The sequence below is a fragment of the Aquarana catesbeiana genome, linkage group LG10 (genome assembly GCF_042186555.1).
Source record: "Aquarana catesbeiana isolate 2022-GZ linkage group LG10, ASM4218655v1, whole genome shotgun sequence".
In the NCBI taxonomy this organism is placed as follows: Eukaryota; Metazoa; Chordata; class Amphibia; order Anura; family Ranidae; genus Aquarana; species Aquarana catesbeiana.
Genome location: NC_133333.1, coordinates 218,357,749 through 218,369,521, shown reverse-complemented (window position 1 = coordinate 218,369,521; position 11,773 = coordinate 218,357,749). Strand labels below are relative to the sequence as shown.

Genomic DNA, 11,773 nt, shown 5'->3' with positions numbered 1-11,773 from the left:
GGGTGCCCACTTGTCCTCTGTGATGGACCCCTTTTATATTTGTACATCCCCCCCTTAATCTGCTCTTCTCAAGAGAGAATAAATTCAGTTCCTCTAATCTTTCCTCATAGCTGAGCTCCCCCATGCCTCTTATCAGTTTGGTTGCCCTTCTCTGCACTTTCTCCAGTTCCCCGATATCCTTTTTGAGAACTGGTGCCCAAAACTGAACTGCATATTCCAGATGAGGTCTAATGATTTGTACAGGGAGGGCAGAATGATATCTCTCTCTCTGGAGTCCATACATCTTCCAATACAAGAAAGGACTTTGCTCACTTTGGAAACAGCAGCTTGGCATTGCATGCTATTATTGAACGTGAGATGTACCAAAACCCCCAGATCCTTCACCATTGACTCCCCCATCTACACAGTGCTTGGCCTTACATGGGAAACACCTACTCTTTGACGCTGCATGAGGAAAAAAGAAAAAACAATAAAATTCCATTTATTCTGACACCGCTGTAAGCGTGAATTTTGGTCTCTGAAAATTCCACACCTGGCTCTATAGCTCACTATATGAAAGCTATGTGGGTCATGCTTACTGCACTATACCCCTGCTTGGATGAACGTTTTGTTCAGATGTTATTCTTATTACAATAAAAATTATTGTACCAAAAAGCTATGTGGGTTGCTTGCACTGCAAATATTATTTTTCCCAGAGTTCAGCTTTAAAACACAAATTAAGTGCCAAAAATAGAAAAGTAGTCAGAGTGCACGAAGAATCCCGTTTCGAGGACTCACCTCTACTTTAACATTAGGCTTAGTTTACACTTGCCGTTGGCGGGTGGTAAAAACAGGTGGTTGAGCTGCATTTTTACTGCCCCTAACCGCCCCCTAAGCTGTACAGGGGTATACACATGTTGAGCATGCTAACCAGACGCGACCTATTCAAATGAAAGGGGCTGTGGTGCAACCGCCCGCAAATGCAACAGTGTGGAACTTTTAGGGGGTTAAAACAAGCCGCCAGGCATCGATATAACACCTCCCAACCGCCAGTAAAAGGCCTACTAAAAAGCAATCCACCAGGGACCCTTTTCAAGAGATAAAACAGGTATAAATGAGCCTTTACAGTAGCTGTGCAGGTAGCATAACCATGCAGAGCACTAGGCCCTATAGTTAGGCCGAAAGCAGGCAGGAAATAAGCTGGGAAGCTGCACCTCCTCTCTTTTTCAGTTTTAAAAGTCTGGCGTAGGAGGGCAGGAAGCAGCATTTTCAAGGTTTCACTGCCGCTGTATAATGATGGTGGCTGGTCAGCAATCGGTTAAAAAAAAAAAAGCGATTTATATTGTGGTTGGTTAGGATACAGCTGGGGCTTTCATATTATCACCTCGCAGTCACTTTGCCTCCTATCCAGCTGTAATTAAACGATCGCACAGACTTCAGACACAGAGCATATTCTCATTACGGTGAGTGAAGAGCGGATATTTTTAGTCCTCCTGTAATATAATTCTGTCTGAAAACGCTATATTTCATGAAATCTCATTCCACGTGCCAATGATTTATAGGGAGCAGAGGCGTTCCATCTGCTGCTCCTCATTGGTTTGGTGGTGGATGAGTCGGGCTGGTCACACCTGCTTATTGTATAGGGCGGCCGGGGGGTGGGGGGTGGGATGCGTCAAGCCAGCGGGAGTGTGTGATGACGGTCCAAGTCTCATGATCTGCTTTCTTATTATGCGTTTGCTTTTATGAGTCTAAAAGACAGGACGGTTCCCAGGCGCTCCATCCCACATCTAGAGTTTGGATGGTTATCAGACAATTCACGTCACTGTGTCACAAAAAAAAAATGGATATTACAAAACAAAAATCTATTTAAAAGGCCAATTCCACCCAAGACATTTTTAGCTTTATGTGCCAACAGACCAAATCACAGGCCGACTTTCCACATCTCTTGGAAAGTTCAGTGGCAACAAAACCAGATCGGCCCAATACTACCTGACTGCAGTCACACCAAAGCCAACAGTAGTGGCATCACCTCACCCAACTCCATACTATAGAATAGACAAATACCTGAAGAGTCCAGCTGTGAGACATCTTCATTATAGCCCCTCGGAGGGAGGAGACACAAACTACTGCAGGGAGATCTCACCATTGTGGGAGGGGCAGAGACACATGAAATCTCCCCATTGTGGGAGGGGCAGAGACACAAACTACTGCAGGGAGATCCCACCATTGTGGGAGGGGCAGAGACACAAACTACTGCAGGGAGATCCCACCATTGTGGGAGGGGCAGAGACACAAACTACTGCAGGGAAATCCCACCATTGTGGGAGGGGCAGAGACACAAACTACTGCAGGGAAATCTCACCATTGTGGGAGGGGCAGAGACACAAACTACTGCAGGGAGATCCCACCATTGTGGGAGGGGCAGAGACACAAACTAATGAGGGAAATATCACCATTGTGGGAGGGGCAGAGATACAAACTAATGAGGGAAATCTCACCATTGTGGGAGGGCAGAGACCCAAAAATCAATGAGGGAAATATCACCATTGTGGGAGGAGCAGAGACACAAACTAATGAGGGAAATATCACCATTGTGGGAGGGGCAGAGATACAAACTAATGAGGGAAATATCACCATTGTGGGAGGGGCAGAGATACAAACTAATGAGGGAAATCTCACCATTGTGGGAGGGGCAGAGATACAAACTAATGAGGGAAATATCACCATTGTGGGAGGGGCAGAGATACAAACTAATGAGGGAAATCTCACCATTGTGGGAGGGCAGAGACCCAAAAATCAATGAGGGAAATATCACCATTGTGGGAGGAGCAGAGACACAAATTAATGAAGGATAGCTCACCATTGTGAGAGGGGCAGAAACAAAAACTACTGCAGGAAAAAATGACATCAATATGGCGTGTGTGTGTGTGTGTGTGCGGGGGCAAAACAGAAACCTAATTATTGCATTTTCAGGGCCATTTTGGGGACTAGTATAAAAAGGCAAGCCCCAGCTCTTTATAGCGCCTAATAGGATTGGTTTATAGCAATTATTGTCAATACAAGTTAAATAATACAAATTAAAGCTAATTGCCATCCCTCTGGCATATAACGCAGGTCTACTGCTTTACACGTAGGCAGCTGTGAATAAAAGGTGACCATTGTTGGATTCTGTATCATGGCCGACCCCCCTATGCTTGATTATTATACATTGCAGCGCGTTGAGAAGAACACAAGTCTGTAGACTAGGCTCCCTGTGTCGGATACACATTACTGAGAGCTGTAAAAGAAGCAATAAGCAGCCAATTCCTGCAGGAGCCTCCCACGCAGAAAAGCTCCAACGCACCTGCCTTCGTAATTCATTATCCGGATAGAGAGAGAGCAGGGAATGTGGCTGCCAGACCCAAGGATGATGTATCTACTTTAAATGAGGCTGCAAACAATTGTCCTGCAGCTTCCAAAAGCCATACAAGCATCTATAGGATTGATTTTAATAAAAAGAGAGGTGGGGGGGTACAGAGGTAAAGAGATCCAAGTGTTGATGTAAAGAAATAAGCACCCCGCAGCCCCCAGCTCTGTGGCAGACATGGCAGCTTGCCATGTATTATGCCCGGCATGAGTCTGTTCTGTTCAGGGAGGCACAGCAAACACTACAATATACTGATGACAGCTATAAACTCCCATAGCCAGCCATGTGGGGATGCTGTAAGGACAATACAGGGACTCTGGGCACAGAAACTGCTGACTGCAGGATTTAGAAAACGGATGAAAACAGCGTGCTTCACATCTGGATGACATTTCATTTGCTTTGTTCACTTTGTATCATAAAAACTGTCTTTTTTAATAAAATCCTTGGTTTTCCCTGATTTTATATTCTTTGTTACATCTCCGCAAACATCTATTGATCCTGCTTTTAGGGGACATCCCATTCAGGTCTATTAGATCTGCAGCTCACATCAGCAAAGTAAACAATGCACCTACCCTTTAATGCACTGCAACGCACAGATGTGAACACGCATGCACTGTGCTACACTGCAACGGTAATGCCCAGTGTGTACGGGGCTTTAGAAAGGGGTCAGGTACAATGTTTGGGGCCAATAAGAAAGTGGTCAGGACAAGGAGGGGGCTTTCTCCTCCTGTATTCCCTCAATGTTGGACTCAAGAATACCACCTGAAAAAGCGCTTGGAATACCAATAAATGGCGCAATATTGTAGAATGCCCAACATTTGATAAAAGTTTGATGGCCCTGATGAGGTTGCTCTTGTCAGACAGGGTTACCCTAACCAGGGTATCCAGAGTCAGAATCCAGAACCATCACTGCTATCGCTGTGTTCTATAGAGTCACCATTGTAAACAGGAGCTAGAGTTGTGTCTCCTACTCTTTTTTGGGGTTTTTTTTTGCTTTTTTTCTGCTTAAAAGAACAAAAACAAAAAAAACACATGTTATATACTTAGCTGCTCTGTGCAGTGGTTTTGCACATACCATAGCAGACCAGATCCTTCCCTTCTCCTGTCCCTCTTCTGTGATCCTGGCCCCTCCCTCCAGAAGAGTACCCCCACAGCAAGTAGTTTGTTATGGGGGCACCTGAGCTGAGTCACAGCTCCTTGTGTCCATTCAGACATGGAGCAGCGACCTGGCCCCGCCCCCTCTCTCTCCTCATTGAATCACAAAATTTGATTGACAGCAGTGGGAGTCAATGAGGAGGGAGAGTCTCAGGCATGTATTAGGGGGGCTGCTGCACACAGGCGGCTTTTTATCTTAATATTTATAGAATGCATTAAGATAAACCTTCTGACTTTACAACCCCTTTAAACAGTCCCACAGCCTAGGATGGCATGGCACTTCCCCCCTCCTCCTCCCCTCTCTCTCCCTTTTCCAAGCTAAAAGACACTAATGGCCCATACACATGATCCGAATATCGTACGAAAACTGTCATCCTAGGAAGAATCGTACGATTTTCAGATCGCATGTACACTACTTTCGAAAGCCGATCACCACAGTTCATCCGATATTATCCGATCGGACATGCACGAAAATTTTCCTCATACGATTCCAGATCGTGACTATTTACCTATTCAATTTCTACTTGTGACTATTAAGCGAAAAAGGTCATACGATCTGTCGTACGATATTCGGATCGTGTGTACGGGCCATTAGGCTGGGTTCACACAATAGAACGCAGAGGCTCACAAAAGGAATGCTGTGTGTCTCCATTCACCATAATAGGTCCGAATTCAGCACGAATTTTGGCCTGAATTCGGACCTGAAAAGGACCAAAAGACCTACAGGGCTCCTGTGGTTTGGCGTTCTTCGTGGTAGCCTTCTCTTCCTGGATTCTCAGTGTAATGCCTGGTACACAATGACCGGAGCGTCAGGAAAAAAAAAAAAAAAAAAAAACTGAGGAGCTCACTGTACTAACCATTGCGACTTTGGTAGACCATCTCCCTGCTGAGCTATTGTGTTCTAACAGAGGTACGCCCCCCTCGGAACACACCGGTCAGCGCTCGCAGCCATTGGCTGATAGCACTGATCGGCTGCTGGTTTTTCAGCATGCCCGTTCGACAGAAGCTGGACGTTTGGCCGGCTGTTAGACATGCTGCTGTACACACAGGTCAAATGTCGGCCGGTTTCTGCTGAACCAGCTGATATTCGGCCCGCGTGTACCAGGTTCGAGGCTGACCATATACAATCTGATTGTATACACTCCTTTACAGTGGCAAGAAAAAAGTATGTGAACCCCTTTGAATGAACGTTTTTTTCTGCAGTAATTTGCCATACAACGTGATCCAATCTTCAAGTCACAACACTAAACAAACCCAATGTGCTTAAACTGAGGCTTGGTTCACACAGGGACGACTTGTCAGGCGACCTAGTCGCCTGACAAGTCGCCTCCTGTTCTGTGCTATGGAACCGTTCTAAGGGGAGCGACGCAAGTCGCTCCGACTTAGAAAAAGGTTCCTGTACGACTTTGGGGGCGACTTGCATAGACTTCTATACAGAAGTCGTTTTGCAAGTCGCCCGGGCAGTCGTGTGCAGGTCGCCTCGGTGAGGCGACCTGCAAGTCGTGCCGCCTCTGGTGTGAACCGAGGCTGATAAGACAATTCTAATTTCTTGTGTCTTTATTGAACACACCTTTAAAATGTTCACAGTGCTGGAGGACAAAGTAAGTGAATCCTTGGAGTTAACGGTTTTCTTGAAGTCTTTCCACAGCATCTCTATGGGGTTAAAGGTCTGGGCTCTGACCGGGCCACTCCAAAAAGGCACATTTTCTTTTTCTGAAGCCAGTCTGTGGTGGATTTACTTCAATGCCTAGGGTCATTGTCCTGCCGCATCACCCAACTTCTACTAAGCTTCAGCTGATGGACAGCCACCGTGACAGTATCCTATGGGATATTTTGGTAAACCTGGGAAGTCATTTTCCCCTCGGCGATGGCAAGTGGTCCCGTCCCTGAAGCAGCAGACCAAGCCCAAATCATGATGTGCTCTCCGCCATACTTCACCCTTGGGATGATGTTTTTATATTGGTAAGCTGGGCCCTTTTTGCACCATCCATAGCGCTGAGCATTCTTTCTAAACAATTCAACTTTTGTTTCATCGGTCCACGAAAACCTTTTCCTAGTAGCGTTGCGGTTTGCAAAGGTGCTCTTTGGCAAACTTCAGACACACAGCAATGTTTTTTCTGGAGAGCAGCAGCTTCCTTTGTAGCATTCTGCAAAAGACACCCCGCCTGTTCAAAGTCTTATATAAGGTAGACTCATGAACAGGGATGTTTGCCAGTTCTAGGGATGTCTTCAAGCCTTTAGCTTGAAGAGTAGCTGAAGCTTGGGAGCTATAATCTTGGTGTATCTTTTGTACCAGTCACCCGGGAGACCATCTGGGCCAGGGGTTTTGGAGGGAGGTAGTAAGGCGAAGGCCAATTCTATCTCATGGGTTGTTATTGGGGCATCTAGGGCCTCGATCTCTACAGATGAGAGGCTGGGGAGATGTAATTGTTGCAGTTCAGATTCAAGAACCTCAGGAGCAGGGCAGTGAGGTTGGTGATATAGATTCCTATAAAAAACATAACATTTGTGAAGAATTGCGTCAGGATCAGTAATACTAATCCCTGTCTCTGATAATAATTCGGGGACTATAGTTTGAAATTGTGGATGCGCCACCAGATTGGCCAACAGGCGTCCGTTTTTAGCCCCTGATTCAAATATTTTACCAGACAACAAACGGACATCAGTTTGGGTAAGAGATGTGTAGTGTAGAGCTATATTTCTCCTGGCTTGGGCCAGTCGGAGATAATTGGATGGTGTGGGTTGCTCAGCAAAGGAGGCAGAAGCGTCAGCCTCCATACCTTCTAGCCCTGAGTTTTCAGAAGCACAATTGGTTCTGGTGGCTTTGATGGCAGAAATATAATCGTGGCCTTGAAGGCATCCCACACCACCCCAGGAGGAGCTGTGTCTGTATTGTGAGACTAGTAATCTTCAAGTTGTGGGGATACGAGCTCAGACACACTGTCATTGTTAATCCATCTGGGAGCTAGCCTCCAAGTGCCCGGATCTTTCCGTCTACCCAGCCGGAAGCATATTTCAAGCGGAGGGTGATCAGAGAGTCGCGCTGGGAGATACGAGGCCTCCGATACTTTAGAGAGCGCTGCCAAACGCAAAATCAATTCTGGAGCCGGATTTGTGGGTTGTGGACAGGTGTGAAAAGACTCTGGAGTCAGAATGTTTCCATCTCCATAACTCAGTTAGAGCAAACGTATCTGCCCATTGAGTGAGATCGGGGGAGGCAGTTCGCTGGGGGTTAGAGGAGTCTAGGGCAGGATCAAAAATTAGGGTTGTCCCGATACCGATACTAGTATCGGTACCGATACCAAGCATTTGCCCCAGTACTTGTACTGGGGCAAATGCTCACGATGCTTCCGCCGTTACCTGTACAGTCAGCAGTGATCGGCGCGTGGGGGAGTTACAAGCTTCCCCCCCGCGGCTTTCAGCTGCTTTAGTGACATACAGCGGTGATCGGTGCTTGTAACTCCCCCACACGCGATCACTGCTGACTGTCACCGCATCCTCCACCAGGCCCCCTCCGTTCCGCATGGACAGAGTCAGCTGACTCTGTCCATTCACATAATCTCCTGTGATTACGATGTCTCAGTTTATGAATGGAGAGGAGCCGCTGTCTTCTCTCCATTCATTCTCAGTGCAGCTGAGGCTGCAGAGAAAGGGACTGGGGAATCTCTATCCTCGGTCTCTTTGTCTGACTCAAGGGGGAGATATCAGGGGTCTGTTAAGACCCCTGATATCTCACCAAAATCCCCCAACAGGGCTGATTAAAAAAAAAAAAAAAAAGCACACATTGCAATAAATTAAAAAAAAATATTATTGTAAAAAGTAATAAAAATGTAAATAAATAAAAAAAAAAAAAACCAACACAGACACCGTTCAAAAATTGAATTAAAGTCCCCAGCAAAAATGATATGTGTGGAGGGAAGAGAAGCTAATTTCTCGCTAATGGAGAAAAGTATAGTGGGGTCTACAGGAGGGGGTAGATAGATATATTTACAAAAACCCAGAGGGCTGAATGAAGTTCAAGTAACAGAATTATGTATCTGCCATTGGGGTCCAAGATCACTCTCTCAACTTTACATGGTAGGGCTTTATTAATTAGGATTGCGACTCCTCTCGCATAGGTCTAGTATGTGGCATGAAAGGCCTGCCCCACCCAAGATCTACGCAGAGCCAATATCCTACTTCCCATGAGATGAGTCTCCTGTAGAAAGAGGATGTGTGGCTTGTGGGACGCTAAGAATTTGAACATTAGGGAACGTTTAAATTTGTTATTCAGGCCTCGTATGTTCCAGGAAACCAATTTAACATCAAACATAGCCATCATGTAATAATTTCAGACAGTTAGTGAAGACTATCATCAAAAGTTTCAATATTGATCTTAGAGAAAAGTTCCTCAGCAAGCAGTGGCATGTGATAAGTGTAATCAGACAATCAAGTAGTTATAACCTTAGTACAAAATTCCCTACTACTTAGCCAATACCCCAACATAACCAGGCTTGTAGTTTAATTCCCTAAACTTTGGTATCAACAAAAATCGCCTATGAGAGGCTCAGAGTTCCAGGTGTCTAGCTTCTAACAGCAAGTGTGGGTGGGGGGGGGGGGGGGGTGCGATTCCCATTACATCCAATGGAGGACTGGGTAGTCCATAGATGCCCTGTGCGGGCACAGTTTCATTGAGATGGTGTGTTGAAATGTCTTGCTGTAGCTCCGATTGGCTAGGAACAAGTGAATGCAGGTGAGAGCATTGTCACAAGTAGGGGGGTGAGCCACCATAGTCACCCGCCTTGGCAGGGACCCGCGGCAAAACGCAGGGAACAACCTGAATCAACTAGTGGAAGGCCAGCCCACCCCCTGGGTGGGGGACTTGTTCAGAAGACAGTTGGCCAGTCCCCTTAGGTGTTAACAAGGATGAAGAGGGGTATCAGGCAACTGGGAGGAGAGGTCCCCCTGTGCGTCCCCTCCGCGGGTAAGCCGCCTCGCTCCACCCGCCATACCGTACAGGATTGATCAATCAGCGGCGGAAAATGAACAGATAAACCTTGGAACTGTAACAATAGCCAGGATGGTATATTAGGGAGTAAGCATAAAGATTACTGCAGAGATAGTAGCCAGTTATCTGCCTCTTTAGGGGATTCAAAAAAACATTACCGAACCACCGCGTTGAACTCGCAGGCGACTTGGGTATAGCATGGAGTACTTAATTTCCTGTTCCCGTAGCCGTCTTCTGACATCAGTGAAGGTTTTGCGACGTCTTTGTAGGTCTGCGGAGAAGTCAGGATAAAGATGTACCACAGTGTGCTCAAAGGGAAGGGTGGGACATTTGCGGGCTTCACTGAGAATGCGATCACAGTCTCTGAAGTTCAGAAACCTAACAAGGAAGGGCCTTGGTGGGGCCCCAGGGGTGCTCCAGCCAGTTGGGTCTCTGTGGGCCTTTTCCACCACGTAGGTCGGGGGGGACCTCGGTCAGGTTAAGAAGTGACTTAAAGAAGGCCTCCGCAAACTCAGCTGGGCAGTCCCCCTCCGGGAGACCCAGGACCCTGACATTATTCCCCCGGAGGCGATTTTCCACATCATCAGATTTAGCCACAAGGGATTGGACGGTGCGCTGCAGGGAATGGAGGGCATCATCAAGGCGGGCAGTGAGATCCTCTGTGGTAGAGATCCGCGACTCAGTCTCAGAAAGTCTGCCCCTGATTTTATCCAGATCTGCCCTGATTAGGTTACATTCCTCTGCCAAGTGGTCGATGCAAACCAGTAGGGAGGTTCTGCTCTGCTCTATGGCCGCGAGGATAACAGCGATGTCGCTCATCTGTGGTGGCGCTTGCAGAGGGGGAAAGGCCGTCAGGTTCACCACCTGGTCCATATCTGCTAACAACAATTTATGTTGATCCAGGATGCCACTGGGACACTGAGCGGGCTGTGCGGGAGCCTTTTTGGTCGCAGATTTGCTCTTTGAGGGCATGAGTGGGTGATCTGGAGATCAATTTGCAGGGAGGAGGGTATGTCCCTTAAAGAGACTATGAAAAGGTATAGGAGAGGATTCCCTGCAGGCCTGGCAGGCACCTGAGGCTGGTGCAAAACTGTGCTCACTTTGGGACCAGATGGGATCAGCTGCTGGACCCCAGCTGCCCACACCCAGTCTGCCCCCTCCAAGGATGCTGACACAGGGGATGGAGTATGGGATGACAGCTTTCCTATAGCTTGCTGCACCTGGGTGATGAGGATGAGGCTGGCCCTGTAGGCCTCAAGATGGCAGGGTCCGCGGGGATGTGGATCAGGCCGTCAGGGATCCTCAGATGGGCTCTCAGCCGATCTGTCCCCTCCAGAGATGCAGTCACAGGTGGGTGAGGACGGGCGGCCGTTCGTTCCGCGGATCGCGGAACTCTGGGCCAGAGGATGCTGAAGGCTCTGTAGGCCTCAAGATGGCGGTAGGCCGCGGCTGTGTGGAGCGGGCCTCGGGCCGGGTAGAGGCCCAATCAGCCGGCTGGGCTCCTCGATACCGGCTGGAGCTAAGGTAGGGGATGCCCAGGGACGGATGGGTGGATGTTTGAGGCTCTGTGTGCCTAGGATGATGGTGGGCCGCGGCCATGCGGATCGGGCCGAGTGGAGATCCCACCATCCGGCCGAATTCCTCAATACAGGCTGGGGACAGGTAGGATAGATTTGGCGGCTCACCAAGGTTGCCTGTGGCAAGGACAGCGATGGATTGTGGCAGGATTTGCGGAGCTCTACACCAGCACGTCCTCCTAGCACTGACGCACTTTGAATGACAATTGCGCGGTCATTCAACACTGTACCCAAATGAAATTTTTATCATTTTTTTCACACAAATAGATACTTCTTTTGGTGGTATTTAATCACAGCTGGGATTTTTATTTTTTGCTAAAAACAAAAAAAAACAAAAAAACGGAAAATTTTGAAAAAAAAAAAAAAAAAATCATGTTTCATAGTTTGTTATAAAATTTTGCAAACAGGTAATTTTTCTCCTTCATTGATGTGCGCTGATGAGGCGGCACTGGTGAGCACTGATAGGCTGCACTGATAGGGACAAATAAGGCGGTACTGATGGCCACTGATAAGATGGCACTGATGGGCCCTGATGGGTGGCACTGATAGGTACCACTGGTAGATGGCACTGACAGGCACTGATAGGTGGCACTGGCAGGTGGCACAGGTGGCCACTGAGGAGCTGGCAGCAGCTCTCCGTGATCGGGACTGATGTCTCTCTCACAGCCG

At 47.6% G+C, this 11,773-nt stretch overlaps 1 protein-coding gene across 1 annotated transcript in view; it reads right to left on the bottom strand.

The window, feature by feature from the left end:
- The window catches only part of PRDM10 (PR/SET domain 10), a gene marked incomplete in the record, with an annotated part of 110,322 nt that overhangs the window by 71,426 nt on the left and 27,123 nt on the right, over positions 1–11,773 (bottom strand).